Source organism: Pseudophryne corroboree, chromosome 4 (assembly GCF_028390025.1).
Source record: "Pseudophryne corroboree isolate aPseCor3 chromosome 4, aPseCor3.hap2, whole genome shotgun sequence".
NCBI classification, from domain to species: Eukaryota; Metazoa; Chordata; class Amphibia; order Anura; family Myobatrachidae; genus Pseudophryne; species Pseudophryne corroboree.
In genome coordinates this window covers 180,085,800-180,108,425 of record NC_086447.1, presented here as the reverse complement: position 1 = coordinate 180,108,425, position 22,626 = coordinate 180,085,800, and the positions used below count along the sequence as shown (strand labels likewise).

At 44.6% G+C, this 22,626-nt stretch overlaps 1 protein-coding gene and 1 long non-coding RNA gene across 2 annotated transcripts in view; one reads left to right on the top strand and one right to left on the bottom strand.

Annotated features, from left to right (window-relative positions):
* Positions 1-22,626, top strand: part of DNER (delta/notch like EGF repeat containing) — a 493,185-nt gene that overhangs the window by 286,065 nt on the left and 184,494 nt on the right. The window lies entirely within an intron of this gene.
* LOC134909134 (uncharacterized) lies at positions 14,517-16,945 on the bottom strand. The gene is made up of 3 exons (XR_010175854.1): positions 16,677-16,945; positions 16,343-16,364; positions 14,517-15,336 (listed from the first exon to the last, which is right to left on the bottom strand). It is a non-coding gene; the product is annotated as an uncharacterized LOC134909134 (long non-coding RNA).

Sequence of the window (22,626 nt, the reverse complement as noted above, 5' to 3'; positions counted from 1 at the left end):
TCTAAATATCAAACCAATTGATATGACAACACCTAAGATACATAGGAGAAACTTCCCAACATCCATTATGACTCCTTGAGCCCATTCTCCTAAACCAGAAAACCAATTTTGCGGGTTCAACCATGACACCCAACCAGTCAGCTCATTACCTACAGCAGCAAGAGTGAGATTGTGTCTCCTGCGAAATTCCCACTTCAGTTGGAGAATATCGTCCATCTTTTGGTCTATGACCTCGACCGGGTCCTCGGTGCTATTCGTAATATATGTGCAACATTTCACGCCGTATTGTGTTGCCAGTGTGACACAATATCCGCCTGTCACTGCTGTGAGGTAATTAAGAACCATTCTATGCTGTACCAGTTCTGTTTTATAAGCTTGAAGTTCTCTTCCAGTATACCTAAACGTGTCATCATACATTTCAGTGATATTATCTAACAAATTTGCAAGCGCAGATATGTATTTATAATTCAACACTACTCTGGCGGTGCGAGTGATGTCTAACGCGATTAGAAACTGAATCCCGGTGGATTCATGGATCATGTCAGAGGCCGGATGCTCTGTTCTTTCTATCAGGTGCCGTTTAACTACGTGCTCGTAATGGGTGTGAGTATAAGGAGTTTGGGCAACACGGTGTATGTCTTTCATTTTGTCATGTGATACAGTCATTACTTCAGACAGTACTTTTCCAATATAACACAATCCTTCAGAGTTTGGGGCAAGCCACTTATACGCCTTTCTCCCGCATATGAAATATGCATCATCGGGGAGAACATATGGGACGGAGTAGGACATAACCATATTACACACCTTCCATGTGAAATCTCCTAACCCTAATTCTTCCATCTGCTTAGTACACGTATCAGGTTGTACGATATGTGCACAGTATCCTGGTGATACCTCTCCAACTCTCGTAATCCTATTTCCTAAGGTATACCTATACCGGAAAGATTTTCCTCTACTGGCTATGTGGCGTATAAGCTCTGTGTCTGTAGGCATTCTATCTGCTCTATGCGAAAAGGTCATGGTTTGGTTACTCCATGACACTTCCCAATTTCCCGGCTTTCGGGGATTGGAGATGTTAAAACATAATAGGGACCTATCCACATGGTATTGGTGGAGCTTCAAACTAGGAGGGCTGGAGATATTAAACCTCCTGTCCACCGGTCTCCCACCACTTAACTCAAGTACCTCCCCTAACGTTAAAGGAAATGGTACTAGCCCTGATTTGCTATGACCTTGAGGTACTTGAGAGCATACCCAACAATCTGTTTTATTTAACACACTACCCACTAAGGAGTGATAGTCACTCAATGGATGCCGGTCCATATGGATATTAAAACTGGATTGGCATTTCTTAATGCACCCATCCTCCACTACGTTGTCACAGAGCCTACAGATACAGTTTTCTTCAGCTAACAATCCTTCACAATTCCTTCTATTGTCAATGCTATCGGATCGTTTTCTGATACTCGCCTTTACTTGTTGGTTAAGTTGTTCTTGGAAAACTACGCCTCCATCTTTATCATCAGAACCCATTCCAGAACCTCTCTCGACCTCCATGGTACTCTCGCCGGAACAGACTGCTTTGGTCAACATCATGGTCAACAGGAAAATCCGGATCACAGTCTCTTGGGGCAAGTCCATCTTGTAGGAGGAAACGGAGAAGAATGAGAAGGGGGAAAAAATAATTTGAGGGAGAGGGGATGGGAAGTTGGAGAAAAACAATAAAAGGGAACAGGGGATCGACAACTGCTTTTGGTCTTGTGATTTTCAATGCTCAGGTGCCGCCTCAATCCTCCTGGAACAGACACTCCAGTGATACAACCTCTACCGTCTGTTCCTTATCACGGGACCTCTCTGGATCAGCAACCTTCTTACAGTGGGACGAATGAACCCAAGTCTCTCTCTCAGCAACCTTCAATGCTGTAGTGCTAGTCAATAAGACCTGGTATGGTCCTTCCCATCTGTCAATAAGGCAACCTGAGCGTAGAAAATTCCGTATCATTACATAATCCCCAGGTTCAATGTCATGACAATTACTATCTGGTAAATCAGGAATCACCAACTTCAGATTATCATTTTGATTCCTTAACTGTTTACTCATGTTAATCAAGTATTTTACAGTCACTTCATTGTTACACTTCAAATCATCCTGAGGGTTAATCATAACATGCGGTTGTCGACCAAACAAGATTTCAAAGGGAGACAGATTAAGAGGGGACCTGGGAGTGGTTCTGATGCTGTACAGTACAATGGGTAAAGCTTCTGGCCATGTCAATCCTGTCTCTGCCATCACTTTACTCAGTTTATTTTTAATAGTGCTGTTCACTCTTTCCACTTTCGCACTCGCCTGTGGACGGTATGGAGTGTGCAGCTTGCTATCAATTCCCATCAATTTACACATTCCTTGAAAGACATCACCTGTAAAATGGGTACCCATATCACTTTCGATAATTCTAGGGATACCATATCTACATACAAATTCCTGCACAATTTTCTTAGCAGTAAACATAGCGGTATTTGTGGCCGCCGGAAATGCTTCGACCCAATTTGAGAAAACATCTATACAAACAAGTACATATTTCAAATTTCGACAAGGGGGTAATTGTATAAAGTCAATCTGTATTACCTGGAAAGGGCCGCCGGCAGGTGGGATATGAGATGGTTCTGTAGGTATTGCTTTTCCGATGTTCTTTCTCAAACAGGTAAGGCATGACATTGCTCTTTTACTCGCATGAGATGAAAATCCTGGGGCACACCAATATGCTCTTACCAACTTGCACATCCCTTCCTTACCCAGATGAGTCAGCCCGTGAGCTGCCTCAGCTAAACATGGAAGGTATGCTCTGGGGGCCACGGGTTTACCGTGTCCATCCGTCCAGAGTCCTGAGGACTCCTGGCCATATCCTTTTGCCTTCCAGACTGCCTTTTCCTGTGTGGAACACAAATTTTGCATCTCACACAACTTCTGTGTGTTGATGGTATTAAATACCATCAGTTGTGTGGTGTCTGTCTGTCTGGGGGTACCAGCTGCTAACTTAGCAGCTTCGTCTGCTCGGCTGTTACCAAGTGATACTGGGTCCTGGCTATATGTGTGTGCTTTACACTTGATAACAGCCACTCTGTCGGGTTCCTGTATCGCTGTTAGAAGCCTTTTTATGTGAGCTGCATGCGCTACCGGTGTACCAGCTGCCGTCATGAAATTTCTGAGGCGCCATAGGGCTCCGAAATCATGGACTACCCCGAATGCGTATCTAAAATCGGTGTAGATATTGGCTGACTTACACTTAGCCAATTCACATGCTCTGGTTAGGGCGACCAGTTCAGCAACCTGGGCTGAGTGAGGTGGGCCTAGCGGTTCCGCTTCTATGGTGCCTAGGTCATCTACGACTGCGTATCCAGTACACAAGTCTCCCGAGTCTGACTGTCTGTGACAACTACCGTCCGTGTAGAAAGTTAGATCTACATCTTCCAGTGGATTGTCACTGATGTCAGGCCTTGCGGTAAAATTTTGGGTCAAATATTCCATACAATCATGTGTGTCTTCCTTTGTGTTAAATTCTCCTTCCCCACCACTCTCATCCTCCACCCTTTGTGCCTGTCCAGGCACACCTGGGAGATATGTTGCAGGATTTAATGCACTGCATCTCCTTATGGTGATGTTTACGAGGGCCATTAGTGCCAATTCCCATCTTGTAAACCGCGCTGATGAGACGTGCCTGGTTTGGGCAGAATTTAACAAGGCTGACACTGCATGTGGTGTATGAATTGTGAGGTTGTGACCTAGCACGACATCTTCGCTTTTCGTTACTAGCAATGCTATCGCAGCAACACTTTGCAAGCATGTGGGGAGGGATCGCGCTACCGTGTCTAGCTGAGCGCTGTAATATGCTACTGGCCTGCTGGCATCACCGTGCTTTTGGGTTAGTACGCCTGCCGCGCAACCAGCACTTTCTGTTCCGTATAGCTCAAAGGGTTTCCCATAGTCTGGCATACCTAATGCTGGTGCCTGCGTTAGGCACTGTTTAAGTCTCTCAAATGCCGTCTCAGACTCGTCTGTATGCGAAATCCGATCAGGTTTGTTTGAGGAGACCATCTCCTGCAAGGGTAACGCTAGAATGGAAAACCCTGGGATCCAATTACGGCAATACCCACACATTCCTAAAAACGTTCTGATCTGTTGCTGGGTTTGTGGCAGAGTCATGTCTCTAATTGCTTGAATTCTATCAGCGGTCAGGTGTCTCAGTCCTTGTGTTAGACAGTGTCCCAAATATTTTACTTTAGTTTGGCATAATTGTAATTTGTCTTTGGAAACCTTGTGTCCTGTGTCTGAAAGATGAAACAGGAGCTGTTTCGTATCCTTCAGGGATGCTTCCAATGAATCAGAACACAGTAGTAGATCATCCACGTACTGTATTAATACTGATCCACTCACTGGTTGGAAAGACTGTAAACAATCATGCAAAGCCTGAGAAAATATACTTGGACTATCTATGAAACCTTGTGGTAATCGAGTCCATGTGTATTGGACTCCTCTGTATGTAAATGCGAACAAATATTGGCTGTCAGGGTGCAGAGGTACCGAAAAGAAAGCGGAGCAGAGGTCAATAACAGTGAAAAATTTCGCAGTGGGAGGGATTTGCATTAGGATGACAGCTGGATTTGGCACTACGGGGAACTGACTCTCAACTATTTTGTTAATCCCCCTCAGATCCTGCACTAGCCGGTAACCCCTCCCCCCACTCTTTTTCACAGGGAAGATGGGACTATTGGCAGTGCTGGACGTTCTTACCAGAATGCCCTGTTGTAGCAAGCGCTCTATTACTGGGTACACTCCTAACTCCACCTCTGGCTTCAGAGGGTACTGTGGGATTTTTGGAGCTATCCTACCATCTTTTACTTGTACAACTACCGGAGCTACGTTTGCCATTAATCCAGTGTCCTGTCCATCTTTAGTCCAAAGTGACTCTGGTATCTGAGATGTCATTTCTTCTACTTGGGAGGGAGTCCTATTTGTCATAATGGCATGTGACATTAATTTTGATGGGGAGTCTAACATGTCTCGCACTTCCTGGGCGTGATTCTCAGGTATGTCTAAGAATACACCTTCAGGAGTACAATAAATGACGCACCCCATTTTACACAGTAAGTCTCTTCCCAGGAGATTGGTCGGTGCCGATGCAGCCAGCAAAAAGGAATGCTTGGTATGTAAAGGCCCTATTGTAATCTCGGCTGGCTTGCTAACAGGGTAATGCTGGACTACTCCTGTTACTCCCATGGCTGGAATTGTCCTACCAGTGGTTCTCATGCCCACTGTCGAATTTATCACTGATTTGGCCGCCCCCGTATCTACAAGAAAGTTTAATGATTTTCCAGCTACATTAATTGCAATTTCGGGTTCACTTCCAAGGCTTGCAATCAATTTTACTGGCTGCAGATTACAGGTATGGCCACACCCCTATTGGGTATGGTGACCTCCCTGAATCCCGCTGGCAGCAACTACTTGTGAGGGAGTTAGCTGGGAACTACCAGAGGCGTGCCAGTCTCTGTTCGGGGGGTATCTTTTTGTTTCCCCTGTATGTGGCTCATAACTCCGTCTCTGTGGACCCTGATCCCAATGTCGTGTGTCGTGTCGTTGTCTAGGGGGTTGATAAGATTTTTGTACATTTCTCGATCTACAGTCTCGTGCAAAGTGTCCCTGTTTGTGACAAAAATAACATGTTACCACATTTGACTTACCCACAGGGTTTGGTGATATTAACACAGGCTGTTTTGTGGTCAGGGCCTGTATACTTACTGACATTAACTTATCACCTTGTGACTCCCTGTGTCTGGTGATATTCCAGTCGTGATCAATAGCAGCCTCTCTCAAAGTAGCCACAGACAGACCTCGCCAACATGGTTGTGTAGTCTGTACCCTAGTCTTTAATGACTCTTTTAAACCATCCATCAGTACCGATACTGCTACTTCTCGATGGTTTATGTTTGTTTTAATGTCCTCTATGCCTGTGTATTTTGCCATCTCTGATAATGCTCTGTGAAAATACTCTGCAGCTGTTTCTGACTCCTTTTGTTTAATGGAGAATATCTTGTTCCATTTAACTACCGCTGGGAAATATTCCTTTAACTGTAAACTTATTCTTTTTACATTATCTTTGTTGTACACATCTGTAAGAGGTACATCCTGATCTAATCCACAGTCAGCTAAAAATTGAGTTGCGTCGACATTGGAGGGTAAACAAGCTCTTAGTAGTACTTGCCAATCTTTGTTATTGGGCTCTAAAGTGTTTCCTAGGTCTCTGATGTATTTTTGGCTAGCAACTAAATCTTTTCTAGGGTCAGGGAATTCAGACACTATGGTCCTTAATTCCATTCGGGTAAACGGGCTATACATGGCGATGTTCCTAACAGGAGTGACTCCTGAAGTGTCCGTTTTCCCATTTGGCACTACTATTACCTTAACAGGATTAATTCTAACAACATCATTCTGTGTAGTTTCTGCAGTTTGTGGTGAAATAGTTTCAGCATAGTGTATGGTGCCGTACTTACCCGTTGATACGACCTCACCTGTCCCTCCGCTAGGGGGCTTTGTTACTAATCTTATGGGTTGGGCCGTGCCTACTGTTGTTTCTGATATGGTGGCTGCTAGAGAGAGCGCTGATATTGTTGCCGATTCGTCCTCTTGATCACACTCCTGGGGAAAGTTCAAAACAGGGTACAACTTGCACGGGTTAATACTTGCATTGGTTAATTGGTTAACATTATCTTTAAAATTTACACAGTTGCTAAGTGTTTGTTTGTTACACCTTAGTGCGTCATTCTCCACAACCAATTTCTCTCCTGGTATGTATGGTGGCGGTGGGGCCGTGGCTATCAGTTTCTTGATAGAGCCAGATCCCGCCGCCTGAGACAATCCTCTCTGTATGTCACCCTCCTGTTGCCACAACTGCAAATAATCATAATGCTTGATTCGTCTCTTTGCTGATTTAATGAGACATATCCTTCTCCTTAAATTCGTTAACACTTCTGGGCTGAAGCTACCTATTCTTGGGAATTTCTCCCCATCATGCATTGTCATTCTCTCCCATTCATCACATAAAATTTCTGTGTGCCTTCCGTATTTTTCACACATTACGTACCTTGCCGACCCGATTGGTCGGTTTATAGAATCAACCCGAACCGAGGTTGATCGCCCCCTTCCTGAACAACTGGCCCCCATAATTTGCAGGTGTTACGGAACCTTACAAAAAACCAAGATATTCACGATAGGTTGGCGGTGAAGTTTACCGAGCACCTCACTCACTCGCCCACGCCGACCAATACGACCTGATCACACTGATATAGTGCTGGCGTACTCGACCCAGGGCCCCTATTAACCTTTGTTTACTGGAACATGTGGGTGTGATCCGAAGAGCATTAACCCTTTCCAGTAAAGGTGTGGTTGTCAGATAGTTCCTGAGTGACCAGCGAACTTCCCTTTTTGAAAAAATAAAAAATTACACAAATCACGTTAGAATGTACAAATAGCGTTTATGACCTTCGTACACAAATAGTACCGGTCAGGTTTACTAATGCACACAATTACGTGCGGTACAATCGTTCAGCACATAAGCAACTAATCTTATGTACGGAGCGACCAGCGGAATCGAAAATTGCGGCTGCGAATTCCTTCAGCAAGAGCTTGTATGGCCTATATGGGTGTTGCACCAACCCTTTTCTTTGGTGTTGTGCCTGTGGACTCTATAGCGGACTTCCTTGTCTGCTGTACCTAGACCTCCTGGTCTGTTACAGTATGACCTCCTGGTCTGCTATACTCTAATGCTCAAATTTTTTGTTTAACCAAGGATGCCTCCCTAGCCACCGTGCATGTCACTTACACGTATGTACCTTCACGAGAACTCGATGATTTCTTTTGGTTCAATCCTCAAAATTGTAAAAACAAACACTCACTCACCACATATACACTTTTGTTTCTATTTCTATTTCTGCGCAGAAATTTCTCTTTAGACCAGATGTGTTACAAATTAGGAGAAGGATCTATTAATTTAAATTTCGAATTTAAAATAGATTTGCGCTACTTATCGCCTGTTTGCGCTATTTATCGCTTGTTGCGCTATTTATCGCCTGTTGCGTTACTTAAAAATCAACACTATCGTGTGACTTGAGTTACGTGGGCGTACCCAGACGCTCCGTTGCGTAATTTACGCTGCGTGCGTCGGCCTTTGCGTACGCGAGTCTCAGCCCTTTGTTAGAGACACGTGTACACAAAACCAATGTCCACCGTAACACAACTAACACGTTTATCAATGTAGATGATCCTCGATCATCTACCGCACACCACACCAATCTCTCCTTTTACCTTTAGGTAGAGCTGTGTGTATTTCTATACCTTAACTGTATTACCTTTACTCTTTAACTATGAAATAGCGGCAAATCTCTCTTAGTACGTTTATCAATTATACAATGGCAAACAGGAGAGTGATATATGAAAATACACGAATGAAAAGAAATGCAGATATGCGTGCGTGTGTACGCAAGACAGAAATAAACAGTTTTAAAAAGACACTATCGTTTTGTTCTTACCTCCGGTCCCGGATTCCTTCAGCACCCTTTACTAAGCGAAGCAGACGCTTATCCAAACAGCACTACGAGGAATATGACCTCCCGCCCTTTGCTGCTGGATAATGTCTGCTGAAATTACCTAGTGCAGATATGTGAAGGACGGGCGAGCCGCCAATTGATAAAGCTAAATATTTATCTTATATAAAACCCTTTATGAGGTCTAAGAACACTGGCCCTCATTCCGAGTTGATCGCTCGGTATTTTTCATCGCATCGCAGTGAAATTCCGCTTAGTACGCATGCGCAATATTCACACTGCGACTGCGCCAAGTAATTTTACAATGGAGATAGTATTTTTACTCACGGCTTTTTCATCGCTCCGGCGATCGTAATGTGATTGACAGGAAATGGGTGTTACTGGGCGGAAACAGGCCGTTTTATGGGCGTGCGGGAAAAAACGCTACCGTTTCCGGAAAAAACGCAGGAGTGGCCGGGGAAACGGGGGAGTGTCTGGGCAAACGCTGGGTGTGTTTGTGACGTCAAAACAGGAACGACAAGCACTGAACTGATCGCACAGGCAGAGTAAGTCTGAAGCTACTCTGAAACTGCTAAGTAGTTAGTAATCGCAATATTGCGAATACATTGGTCGCAATTTTGATAAGCTAAGATTCACTCCCAGTAGGCGTAGGCTTAGCGTGTGTAACTCTGCTAAAATCGCCTTGCGAGCGATCAACTCGGAATGAGGGCCACTGTACGCTATTCACGTATGGAGTACCGTAAGGGTACGCTCGTTGCGTAGCAATCGCTTAGCCGTAGTCGAGACGCTCAAGCGTCACGTTCGCTCACGGCCAAGAGATCACAGGCAGGCACGCTATTGGCTGCCGTCTAACGTAATGATTCGCTATAGCGTAGCGGACGCTCGGGACCACGAGGAGATCACCAGCGGCGCTGACGCTCACAATGTTAAACCTTTATATCTAAACCATAAACAGTATATTATGCAGTAAAACCTTAGTGTAGAAATAGGGTGTAGATGCAACCTAGTGTAACCTTATTAACTCAAATGCTGTTCGAGCGTCACCGACGCTCTGAGAATACTTAGCACTATAAGAAATACACAGATACCGTGCTTAGGGTCCAACGCCTAATATATATATATTATGAATGATATACTTGCAAAAGAATTAACACAATACAAGTCATACACTACAATATAACATAGACTACCTAACCAGATAATTACACATGAAATACAATGCAATACTATTACGTTTAAGGGATTACGAGAGAAAGAGGAGAAGAGAGAGAGAGAGAGAGATATGGCCCATAACAACAAGGAAAGACAATATGATTGCGGAGAAACACTTACGCACAAGGGGAAACGATCGCATGCGCCTCTGGACATCCAGCTCCCGATTTTCAGCAATGATAACCGTTGAAGAGTGAGCTGGATGTGATCGGCTTGTCTATTTATGCCCCACACACAATACAATTCAATGGTCCCTACAATCTCATTGTTCATTGGACACAGGAATTCGGCTTCGCACTATAACAAAAGGTCATAGGTTGATTCATACAGGTGGGCTGTGGCTACTTCCAACTGTTCAGGTGGGTGGGATACTGGGTTTCCCGCCGCATGGCTAAGTAAGAGTAAATAATAGTAAATGGACATAAACTTCTTATGTCCATAACTATTCGCACGAGCGATTAATCCGCTCCAAACCAACACCGGAATATTGCTCTTTAAATACTCTTCCGATGGGTACTAAACACCACTGTATGACTCCTGTTAGACCCTTCGTACAATACAAAGAGGGATCCCCCTGTCCAGGAACATGCTATATTAACTAAACTTTCAGAATCTATCAAAGGGACCATGATCTACAAAATACATTATATAGTTAAAATATGTAACGATTGAGTCGCACGCTACGATCACATAAACTCTACCGTAAATACGCATACCGTGCGCCTGCGGGTGCCCGCGACTGTGAGTATGCGCACGCACGGGAGAGCGTACGCATGCGCAGTGCAGACGTGTATGAGGTGCAAATATGGCAGTGTGTATAGAGATATTTTTCTGACTTTGACAGTGGCCACGGCAACTGCCGGGAAATCCACCTTTTTACCTCAGACCCCCTCCCAACAGAAAAAGACACGTCTTTTCAGCCGCAGTCCTTTCGGTCCTATAAGAAGCGGGCAAAAGGACAGTCATATCTGCCCCGAGGCAGAGGAAAGGGTAAGAGAGGGCAGCAAGCAGCTCCTTCCCAGGAACAGAAGCCCTCCGCGGGTTCTGCAAAGCCCTCAGCATGACGCTGGGGCTTTACAAGCGGACTCAGGAACGGTGGGGGGTCGACTCAAGAATTTCAGCGCGCAGTGGGCTTGCTCACAGGTGGACCCCTGGATCCTGCAGGTAGTATCTCAGGGTTACAGGTTGGAATTCGAGAAGTCTCCCCCTCGCCGGTTCCTAAAGTCTGCTTTGCCAACGTCTCCCTCAGACAGGGCGACGGTATTGGAAGCCATTCACAAGCTGTTTTCTCAGCAGGTGATAGTCAAGGTACCCCTCCTACAACAGGAAAAGGGGTATTACTCCACGCTATTTGTGGTACCGAAGCCGGACGGCTCGGTAAGACCTATTCTAAATCTGAAATCTTTGAACCTGTACATACAAAAATTCAAGTTCAAGATGGAATCACTCAGAGCAGTGATAGCGAATCTGGAAGAAGGGGACTTTATGGTGTCCCTGGACATAAAAGATGCTTACCTGCATGTCCCAATTTGCCCTTCACATCAAGGGTACCTCAGGTTCGTGGTGCAAAACTGTCATTATCAGTTTCAGACGCTGCCGTTTGGATTGTCCACGGCACCTCGGGTCTTTACCAAGGTAATGGCCGAAATGATGATTCTTCTGCGAAGAAGAGGCATATTAATTATCCCTTACTTGGACGATCTCCTGATAAGGGCAAGGTCCAGAGAACAGCTGGAGGACGGAGTAGCACTAACCCAAGTAGTGCTGCAACAACACGGGTGGATTCTGAATTTTCCAAAATCTCAGTTGACCCCGACAACACGTCTGCTGTTCCTGGGAATGATTCTGGACACGGTTCAGAAAAAGGTGTTTCTTCTGGAGGAGAAAGCCAAGGAGTTATCCGAACTTGTCAGGAACCTCCTAAAACCAGGAAAAGTGTCTGTGCATCAATGCACAAGAGTCCTGGGAAAGATGGTGGCTTCTTACGAAGCAATCCCATTCGGCAGATTCCACGCACAAACTTTTCAGTGGGATCTGCTGGACAAATGGTCCGGATCGCATCTGCAGATGCATCAGCGGATAACCTTATCGCCACGGACAAGGGTGTCTCTTCTGTGGTGGTTGCAGAGTGCTCATCTGTTAGAAGGCCGCAGATTCGGCATACAGGACTGGGTCCTGGTGACCACGGATGCCAGTCTGAGAGGCTGGGGAGCGGTCACACAGGGAAGAAACTTCCAGGGAGTATGGTCAAGCCTGGAGATGTCTCTTCACATAAATATACTGGAGCTAAGAGCGATTTACAATGCTCTAAGCCTGGCAAAACCCCTGCTTCAGGGTCAGCCGGTGTTGATCCAGTCGGACAACATCACGGCAGTCGCCCACGTAAACAGACAGGGCGGCACAAGAAGCAGGAGAGCAATGGCAGAAGCTGCAAGGATTCTTCGCTGGGCGGAAGATCATGTGATAGCACTGTCAGCAGTGTTCATTCCGGGAGTGGACAACTGGGAAGCAGACTTCCTCAGCAGACACGATCTACACCCGGGAGAGTGGGGACTTCATCCAGAAGTCTTCCACATGATTGTGAACCGTTGGGAAAAACCAAAGGTGGATATGATGGCGTCTCGCCTCAACAAAAAACTGGACAGGTATTGCGCCAGGTCAAGAGACCCTCAGGCAATAGCTGTGGACGCTCTGGTAACACCGTGGGTGTTCCAGTCAGTGTATGTGTTTCCTCCTCTGCCTCTCATACCCAAAGTACTGAGAATTATACGGCAAAGGGGAGTAAGAACGATACTCGTGGCTCCGGATTGGCCAAGAAGAACTTGGTACCCGGAACTTCAGGAGATGCTCACGGAAAATCCGTGGCCTCTACCTCTAAGACGGGACCTGATTCAGCAGGGACCGTGTCTATTCCAAGACTTACCGCGGCTGCGTTTGACGGCGTGGCGGTTGAACGCCGAATTCTAAGGGAAAAAGGCATTCCAGAAGAGGTCATTCCTACACTGGTTAAAGCCAGGAAGGAGGTGACTGCACAACATTATCACCACATTTGGAGAAAATATGTTGCGTGGTGTGAGGCCAGGAAGGCCCCCACGGAGGAATTTCAATTGGGTCGATTCCTACATTTCCTGCAAACAGGATTGTCTATGGGCCTCAAGTTGGGGTCCATTAAGGTTCAAATTTCGGCCCTGTCGATTTTCTTCCAGAAAGAAATGGCTTCAGTTCCTGAAGTCCAGACTTTTGTAAAAAGGAGTACTACATATACAGCCCCCAGTGGCTCCGTGGGACCTTAATGTAGTTTTGGATTTTCTCAAATCCCATTGGTTTGAGCCACTCAAATCGGCGGATTTGAAATATCTTACATGGAAAGTAACCATGCTACTGGCCCTGGCTTCAGCCAGGAGAGTGTCAGAATTGGCGGCTTTATCGTATAAAAGCCCATATCTGATTTTCCATTCGGACAGGGCAGAACTGCGGACGCGTCCTCATTTTCTGCCTAAGGTGGTGTCAGCGTTTCACCTGAACCAGCCTATTGTGGTGCCTGCGGCTACTAGCGATTTGGAGGATTCCAAGTTGCTGGACGTTGTCAGGGCATTGAAAATATATATTTCAAGGACGGCTGGAGTCAGAAAATCTGACTCGCTGTTTATACTGTATGCACCCAACAAGCTGGGTGCTCCTGCTTCTAAGCAGACGATTGCTCGTTGGATTTGTAGCACAATTCAACTTGCACATTCTGTGGCAGGCCTGCCACAGCCTAAATCTGTCAAGGCCCATTCCACAAGGAAGGTGGGCTCATCCTGGGCGGCTGCCCGAGGGGTCTCGGCATTACAACTCTGCCGAGCAGCTACGTGGTCGGGGGAGAACACGTTTGTAAAATTCTACAAATTTGATACCCTGGCTAAAGAGGACCTGGAGTTCTCTCATTCGGTGCTGCAGAGTCATCCGCACTCTCCCGCCCGTTTGGGAGCTTTGGTATAATCCCCATGGTCCTGACGGAGTCCCCAGCATCCACTAGGACGTTAGAGAAAATAAGATTTTACTTTCCGATAAATCTATTTCTCGTAGTCCGTAGTGGATGCTGGGCGCCCATCCCAAGTGCGGATTGTCTGCAATACTTGTACATAGTTATTGTTACAAAAAAATCGGGTTGTTCTTGTTGTGAGCCGTCTGTTCAGAGGCTCCTACGTTGTCATACTGTTAACTGGGTTCAGATCACAAGTTGTACGGTGTGATTGGTGTGGCTGGTATGAGTCTTACCCGGGATTCAAAATCCTTCCTTATTGTGTACGCTCGTCCGGGCACAGTATCCTAACTGAGGCTTGGAGGAGGGTCATAGGGGGAGGAGCCAGTGCACACCACCTGATCCTAAAGCTTTACTTTTGTGCCCTGTCTCCTGCGGAGCCGCTAATCCCCATGGTCCTGACGGAGTCCCCAGCATCCACTACGGACTACGAGAAATAGATTTATCGGTAAGTAAAATCTTATTTTTTACAAATTAGCATTTTGTGAGTGCAACTTTAACACCACAAATCATTGTGTTGTTCTGCTTGCTAACAAAGTGAAGCATGTGTTTTGAAAGTGCAAACATTATGAATAGAGAGGCACAAGTGTTAAAGACTAACAACATACTAAACTGCACTCAGCTATAAATGTTTTTGTGATAAATAAACACATATTAAACGATGTAGTCCTGGCAACCCTGTCAAACTAATTAGTGTCGACCTAGAGTGGACACACAACACATTGCACACATAAACACTACATATAATGATACTCTAAAAAATATCAATGCAACATGAACACCATCAATAATTAATGAAAATGTGTACCTTGCTAGCTGATTTAAAACAGTACAACAGTGCATGTTTGTACATTGTAAGTGTAAGTAGGTCATATTTTGAACTGAAATGTAAAAACACTTACTTTCCTCAGCAACATTAGGGTCACCACTGACCCCATCAGGGGCTTCTTCTGCCCATTCTGTGGGTGGTGAAGGCAGCTGGATGGGGGAAGGAGGAGGGATTGGTGAAGGAGGAGGGATGGGGGAAGGAGGCTGGATGGGTGAAGGAGGAGGGTTTGGGGAAGGAGGAGAGATGGGGTAAGGAGGAGGGTTTGGGAATCTAATTTCTGAGGGTGGGTCTGATTGAGAGGGCGAGGGGGGCGGAGAGAATGTTAGGCCAATAGAGGGTGAGGGGGGCTGAGAAGGGGAGTTGGAAGTAGAAGGAGAAGGGGACTGGGAAGGAGGAGAAGGGGTCACAGAAAGAGAAGGAGAGGTGGGCTGAGAAGGGGAGTGGAAAGGGGAGTGGGCCTGGGAAGCTGAGGGGGCCTGGGAAGCTGAGGGGGACTGGGAAGCTGAGGGGGACTGGGAAGCTGAGGGGGACTGGGAAGCTGAGGGGGATTGGGAAGTGGAGGGGGAGTGAGAAGGGGAGGGGGACTGGGAAGTGGAGGGGGAGTGAGAAGGGGAAGGGGGCTGAGAAGCTGCCTGATGTGGGCTCACTGGATGTCTTTGCCGTTGTGGTCGTCCTATAATGATATTTGTTGGTAAATTTTATTTGCATGTTAAATTACATACTAAACATTTGTAAATTACACTGTTCTGTTCCATGTAAAAAACACAAATTTTTTTTTTTTTTTTTTTTTAACATACATTTTAAAATCCTCTTCATGTTGGCCCCAGCAACCAAAATGTTTCAAATAAATTATTTGGACGCTCATTCCTTAATCTATTCCATTGAGTCATATTGATTGGTCTAGGCAACATCACCAGATCACTATTCAAGCCACCTTATTATATAGACACCACTGATCAAGTTTTTGGGTACAGTTTCCTGCCTGGGTATTAATTCTGTACAACATGCACTTGTTTGGTAACACTTTGACACAGTCAGTACTGTTTGCCCTAACCACACACACTGTCCTATTTTTATAAATTGTTCACTCAGTGTTGCTATTAGCCTACCACTTAGTGTACATTTGCAAATTTTATGCTAAGAATCTTATGTAATGTAACTTACTGCGTGCATGCATTTCCCTTATTTGCTGGCGGATCTCCGCCAACAGTTCTGGAGTCCTCCTGCGGAGATCACTCCATCTCCTCTCCAGCTGGATGATTGTCCGCCTGCTGCGGACGCGAGACCGCAGTAGGTGGCGGACCTCCGCGTAGGCCTCGCGCTTAACCCGATTTGGGATGAAGCGCCCAACGCGGCCTACGTGCCGGTCCATCACCGCAACCAGGACGCGGAGCTCCCGCCTGGTGAAAGGTGCCGCACGCATCATGGCAATGGCGTTTTCCTTATTTGGGCATATATTTATAGTGTCTGTTAGCATGTGATTGGTCCAAAATCTATGCTGTCATTTCTAATAACTTTATTGATCTTTGCAATGCTGGGAAGAGCAGAGTGTTAAATCGCACGAGCGGAAATACGCAGTCGCAGAAGGAATTAAAATAAAAAAAAAAACCCCAACACATACACAGACACAGACACACACACAGTTTTGTTTAAATTTCGAAACATATCTGTGTACTCACCACAGTTTGTGTGATCATTCAGCTGGACAGTCAGAAAGTGGTCAACATTCATTTTAATTTGTTTGTGTGTTTGTTTCAAAAAACATGTTTTTAGGAAACAAAACAAATAAGGACACTATTTAGCAACATAACATTATTATATTTGCAAATAACACATTGTAAGCTTAACCTGTTTACGGATATTTTTTAAAAAAAATATTACAGATTCCCACACACCAAAATAATTACACAATGACCTTACAATAGCTTTAAAAAATTCAAAATTACAAAATGAACATAAGCATACTGTGTTTTTTTTGTTAGAATAAAAAAAAAAAAAAAAAAAAAACTATACCTGAAATATTCTGCAACAATGCTTGCCCTGACTTGGCTCCCCCTCCGTGTAACACTCCCCCCACCGAAGTGTCGGACAACCCCTGGCTCCTCATCAGGCAATTCCTCTGTCTGAGGAAGCTCTACGCTACTCCTTACCGCGATGTTGTGTAGTATAGCGCACAGGACCACTAGTTTACTTGCCATCTCCGGCGAATACATGATGTCACCACCAGTGCGGTGGAGCACACGAAACCGGCCTTTAAGGACCCCAATTGTGCGCTCCACCAGCTGCCAAGTGGCAGTAAGCGCGGAGTTAAATGCCGTCTGTGGTCCTGGCCTGGGATTACGGTAAGGAGTCATGAGCCAGGGGGTGCAAGGATATCCACGGTCTCCTGTTTGATGAGAATAAAAAATTAGAAAGAGTATATTTTGTAAAAATTAGTAATTTTAGGCAAAAAATAGTGGGCCAACTCACCCAATAACCACATGTCTGCTCGTTGACTTGATCTTAATCTGTGCCATATCCCTGATTGTCTAATGACATACGCATCATGGGAGTTTCCGGGAAACTTTGCATTCAGGGAAAGGATCTGGAGGGATGGCCCACAAACAACTATTACATTCAGAGAATGAAACAGTTTCCTGTTTCCTGTTTCTAAAAATTTCTTCATTATGTCTTGGTGGCTGAATAGCTACATGTGTGCCATCCACAACCCCAATAACATGTGGGAAGCGACTACCACCTTCCTCAAATTTCCGCTTCACCACATCTAGGGCACCAACATCCAAAGGCATAGCAATAAATTGCTTCACACGCTTTAGGAAAGCCTGGCAGACACGCCGCAGGACCTTACTGAACTGGCCCTGCGACATGCCAGCCAGGTCTCCAACCACATGCTGATAAGAGCCTGTAGCCAAAAAATGTAACACAGCAAGGAATTGTGTCAATGGTGGTATTGCTGTAGGATACCGAATTGAAGACTCCAGATCACTCTCTATTATGGAGAGAGTGTCTAGGATTAGATGTGGTGGCAGCCTGTATCTACGCACAACAACATCATCTGGCATCCCAAAAAGTAGGACACGGGGTTGGAAAATTGGTGGCCTAGCACGCCTCCGTTGCCTTGGTTGATGAGGAGCCGGTTGTGGTTGTGGGGCTGGCGGTTGGGGTGGGAGTGCTGCCGTGGGTTGGGGAGGTAGGGCTTCTGCTGCGATAAACACTGACATCACACACTTTAAAAAAATATAACAGATATGTTGAATAAGACAAAAGCAAAGCTCAAAAAATATACAACAAAACATTTTTAAAAAAAGGGGGTGTCAACTTACTGCAGGAGCATAAGACATATTTTCTGTGTTCAATTCAGGATCAAAATGAAAATGATACCAAAAAGGAAAAAAACAAATTAAAAGTTTGAAACCTACATATTTTAAAATCATTTTAATATAAAAAAAAAAAAACAATACTCAGAGCATCAAACACATCACAAACACCTACGAAAATTTTTAGCAAAATAGGCTAAAAAAAAATTACAAAACAACAACCAAAGTTATCCCTTTAGTAGCTAGTACAGGCAAGAACAGCACTACTTTGCACAACAATCCTTGAAATAAATGTAACATTTATTATCAAGATGGCAGACAAACATAAGCAAAACACTTTGAACAAACACAAACAGGCACCAACACAGGCCAAGGGCACTTACCTGCTCCAAAGAAAACAACAGGCAAATTCGAGTTATAGATCACACTCCTTGAAATCAACAAAAAGGGGTTACTTCACACTAAAAAATACACCTACAAGAGAACAAAAATTACATTAAAAACAACATAGAGACCATTAACACAAACAGGCACCAACACAGGCCAAGGGCACTTACCTGCTCCAAAGAAAACAACAGGCAAATTCGAGTCATAGATCACAGTCCTTGAAATCAACAAAAAGGGGTTACTTCACCCTAAAAAATACACCTACAAGAGAACAAAAATTACATTAAAAACAACATAGAGACCATTAACACAAACAGGCACCAACACAGGCCAAGGGCACTTACCTGCTCCAAAGAAAACAACAGGCAAATTCGAGTTATAGATCACACTCCTTGAAATCAACAAAAAGGGGTTACTTCACCCTAAAAAATACACCTACAAGAGAACAAAAATTACATTAAAAACAACATAGAGACCATTAACACAAACAGGCACCAACACAGGCCAAGGGCACTTACCTGCTCCAAAGAAAACAACAGGCAAATTCGAGTTATAGATCACACTCCTTGAAATCAACAAAAAGGGGTTACTTCACCCTAAAAAATACACCTACAAGAGAACAAAAATTACATTAAAAACAACATAGAGACCATTAACACAAACAGGCACCAACACAGGCCAAGGGCACTTACCTGCTCCAAAGAAAACAACAGGCAAATTCGAGTTATAGATCACACTCCTTGAAATCAACAAAAAGGGGTTACTTCACCCAAAAAAATACACCTACAAGAGAACAAAAATTACAGTAAGATCAACATAGTAACATTAGTCCACAAAACAGCAACACTGAAGCACAGGTTTAGTGTAAAAAATGGACAAACCAAATATATATGTGATAAAAAGAATTACAAATAATCCTCAAAAATATAATTATTTAAAAAAATTAGGAACAAGACGAATGCACGAATACTCACAAACGGATTTTCGCAAAAATAATGCTATACCGTCTATATTCTAAACGCGAACAAACGGACAAATGTATGCTTGACAATTACTCACTCTGAAAAGCACAATAGCACCTTCACGCACAGCCCAACAAACTCCAAACTGACAAATACAAACTCCAAACTACCAACACTCACAGCGTGCAAAGTAGGCCCTTAAATAAGCAGTGCAATCATTACCAAGATTAACACTGTACACCTGTGTGAATGAACGCCCCGCACGTAGGTATAAATAAGCACACACCTCGGCGTACACACGTCATCGCAAACATGGCTTCTCGTGAGGAAATAGCAGCAGAGATGGCCCGCATTGCAGAGCAGCAGATGGCATTGGCGAAAAAACGCCTAGAGTGCCAGAAACGGATGTTGGAATACGCCTCTGCGGATTGTGAAGAGGCAGGACCTAGTACTCTGCAAATGTCTGCTTCTGAGCCCCAACAATTGAGTGGGGATACCCTGCCACACACACATACTGGACAAACTGAGGAGGAATCAGCATTAGCCACACAAACACAACAGACAGAAGCTGCTAGTGAGGAGGAAGATGGTGAGGAGCAGCAGGAAGAAACCTCACAGGCTACCTCCAGACGTAAGAAAAGACAGCCAGAATTCACTAAGAGGGAGTTGCGTGTCTTGGTCACGCAGGCCATGTCCAAAGTACATAGAGGCCCCAAAAACATGGGTGCTGCTACAAAAGATCGCATCTGGAGGGACATCACACATTCTGTGAATGAAGTTGGCTCTGTCGTCAGAACATCGCAGGAAGTTAGACGACGGTAAGTGCATCTTGCCAGTCCTTTTTCTGTGCTAAGTTGTCTTAAAAATGTAGTGACATGTGATGTTATGTATAGCAAACAGAAGCCGAACATGTGTCCTAGATATTTACATACACAAATAATAATACTCTACTTTGCCCCTCTTTCACAATACATATGTAGGTGGGCCGACTTCAAATCCCGCCTGAAGGCAAAGAGGTCTGCGGAGTGGAATGCCTCAAGGGCTACAGGGGGAGGACCATCTGTCGCTGTGGAGTATACAGACTTGGAGAAGATGGCGATGGCCTGTGTCAGTTATGAGGAGGCCCAAGGGGTGTCTAATATGGACACGGACCTGCCTGAGATCGTGACGGGACATGACTTGCCAGGTAAGTTTACACATGTATTTGTCTGCAATTTAAACAGTATTTATAAAATTAAATCTAATTTTTTATTGTACTCTTTTCCCACACATTCTTCTATTTGCTTGCCACAAAACACAGCACAGGGGGATGATCAGTTTGAGTCACAGGAGGGTTATGTGGCTGAGGCTGAGGTGGAGGGACCTAGAGGGTCTGCCAGTGTGGGGCCACAAATCCCACCTCTGCAGGTTCCTACTGGCCCCCCCACCCAACCCTCTGCTATCCCGGAGATCCTGCTTGAAATCGCTAGGTATGGTGAGAGCCTAAATGCGTTTCAAGACGGGATCCTCCGGGAGGTAAGCCAGATAGCTGTCCGGCTCACTGAGCACCGAACCAGTGTTGAGCAAGGTGTTGCTCAACTCTGCCAAGGTCTGGCAGAGATCAGGCAGGGCCAAGAACAACTTGCCTCCTCATTCCAAAGCCTTGCAAATAACATCTTGCAAGGGCTCCAGGCCATCGCTGTCTCCCTTGCCCACAGTGGCAGAGAGCCACCCACATCGGCTCCCTCCCCTGCCCCTGCCCAGGAAGAACAGCCCACTGGGCAGGCCCAACGAAGGTCGCTCCGCAGACCAAGCCAAGAAGAACAGCCTCAGGTGGGGAGAAAAAAAAGAAAGTGATGTCTCTCCAGATGGCCAGCACCCATGTTTTTCATGTTGCCTCTATGTTATTTTGGAGTTGGCTTGTGTGGCCAGAATGGATAACTCCCTCTTAGTGAAATGTATTATTTATGTTTGGAGGTATTGTAGCCTGTGAGTTTTTGGGTATAAACACCAGAGCCATCTTCCTCTTACTAGTGTGCTATGTATTGTTGTGTTTGTGTGGTGGATCCTAATTCTTTCTCAGTTGTGTCCAAATTTTTGTGTGGCAGGGTGTGTAATATGTATTATTTTTGATTACAAATTATAATTTAGTCAGAAGCTGAATTTTGCAGAGTACTAAGTTCTGCTCTATCATTTGTGTCAGTGCCATATGCTTGCTGCTTGGTCCATCTCTGCCTGTGAGACTCACGTGTAGCCATGTTGTTTTCATGTTGTGAAATCTTACTACAGTAATAAAAAAAAAATATTTAAAAATTGTGCAAATTATTCAAGGTAATGCATTAGGTAAATGTTAGTTCCAGAAAAATTAGGTCAGCATATAGACACTTGTGGACCAATCTGCAATTTCTCCCACAAAATTGCATCATCCAACAAATACAGGTATGCTTTGCACCACACTTTAATGTCCATATTAAGTAAACTGACACAACACTTTTTAGATTTATCTATTGATCAACAGGACATCATTTAAAACATTGTCAAATATTATAAACAAAAATTAATGTTACATTACTGACAAAATGAAAGGGTATGCTGCATTATTTGGTTGTGGGTTTCTTTAGCAAAAATGTTGCAGCTTTACATTTAAATGTTTATTTCACTTGTTTGTATTTGTTATTCTTTCAAACATTAAAAAAAAAATCAAAATGTTTACACACCAACTTTAACACTAAAAACAACCTTATTTGGCAGTGTGTGTGATTTATATGTGAGTAGAATAAACATGTAATGTTGGTTCAGACAATTGCTATTTGCTAACTTTCATCTGCGCAGTAATTAGCTAGTAATTGGCCATCAGATGAATGTGCTCTCCAATTAACAGCTAATTACTGCATACACACTTGGTAACAGTACTTCGCAAATGTAGAGTAACTGCAGACCTACTCGGCTGCTGCGTGAAGGTTGCTACGGTTTCCTATGTTAGATTTAACAGCGACAAGGTATAATTGCGAAAAACACGCCCATTGCGAGTTGCATACTCCCACACTGTACGCCCACTTTCACGCCCATGTCGGAGCATTGCGAAGTCACGCCTCCGCCACTCCTCGTTTTCGTTTGCCAGTTACGTGTTGGTTTAAATTTGGCAGTTTTGCACTAATGTCGTACGTATGTACTCGCGCATGCGTATTTACGCTTTTGCGCATGCGCAGACACTTAGTTTTCATACATTTGCGATGCGATGAATCTCAGCGACCAACTCGGAATGAGGGCCATGGTTTTGCCCATTAGTGGAAAATGTTGTTTTACAATCAACCTTGA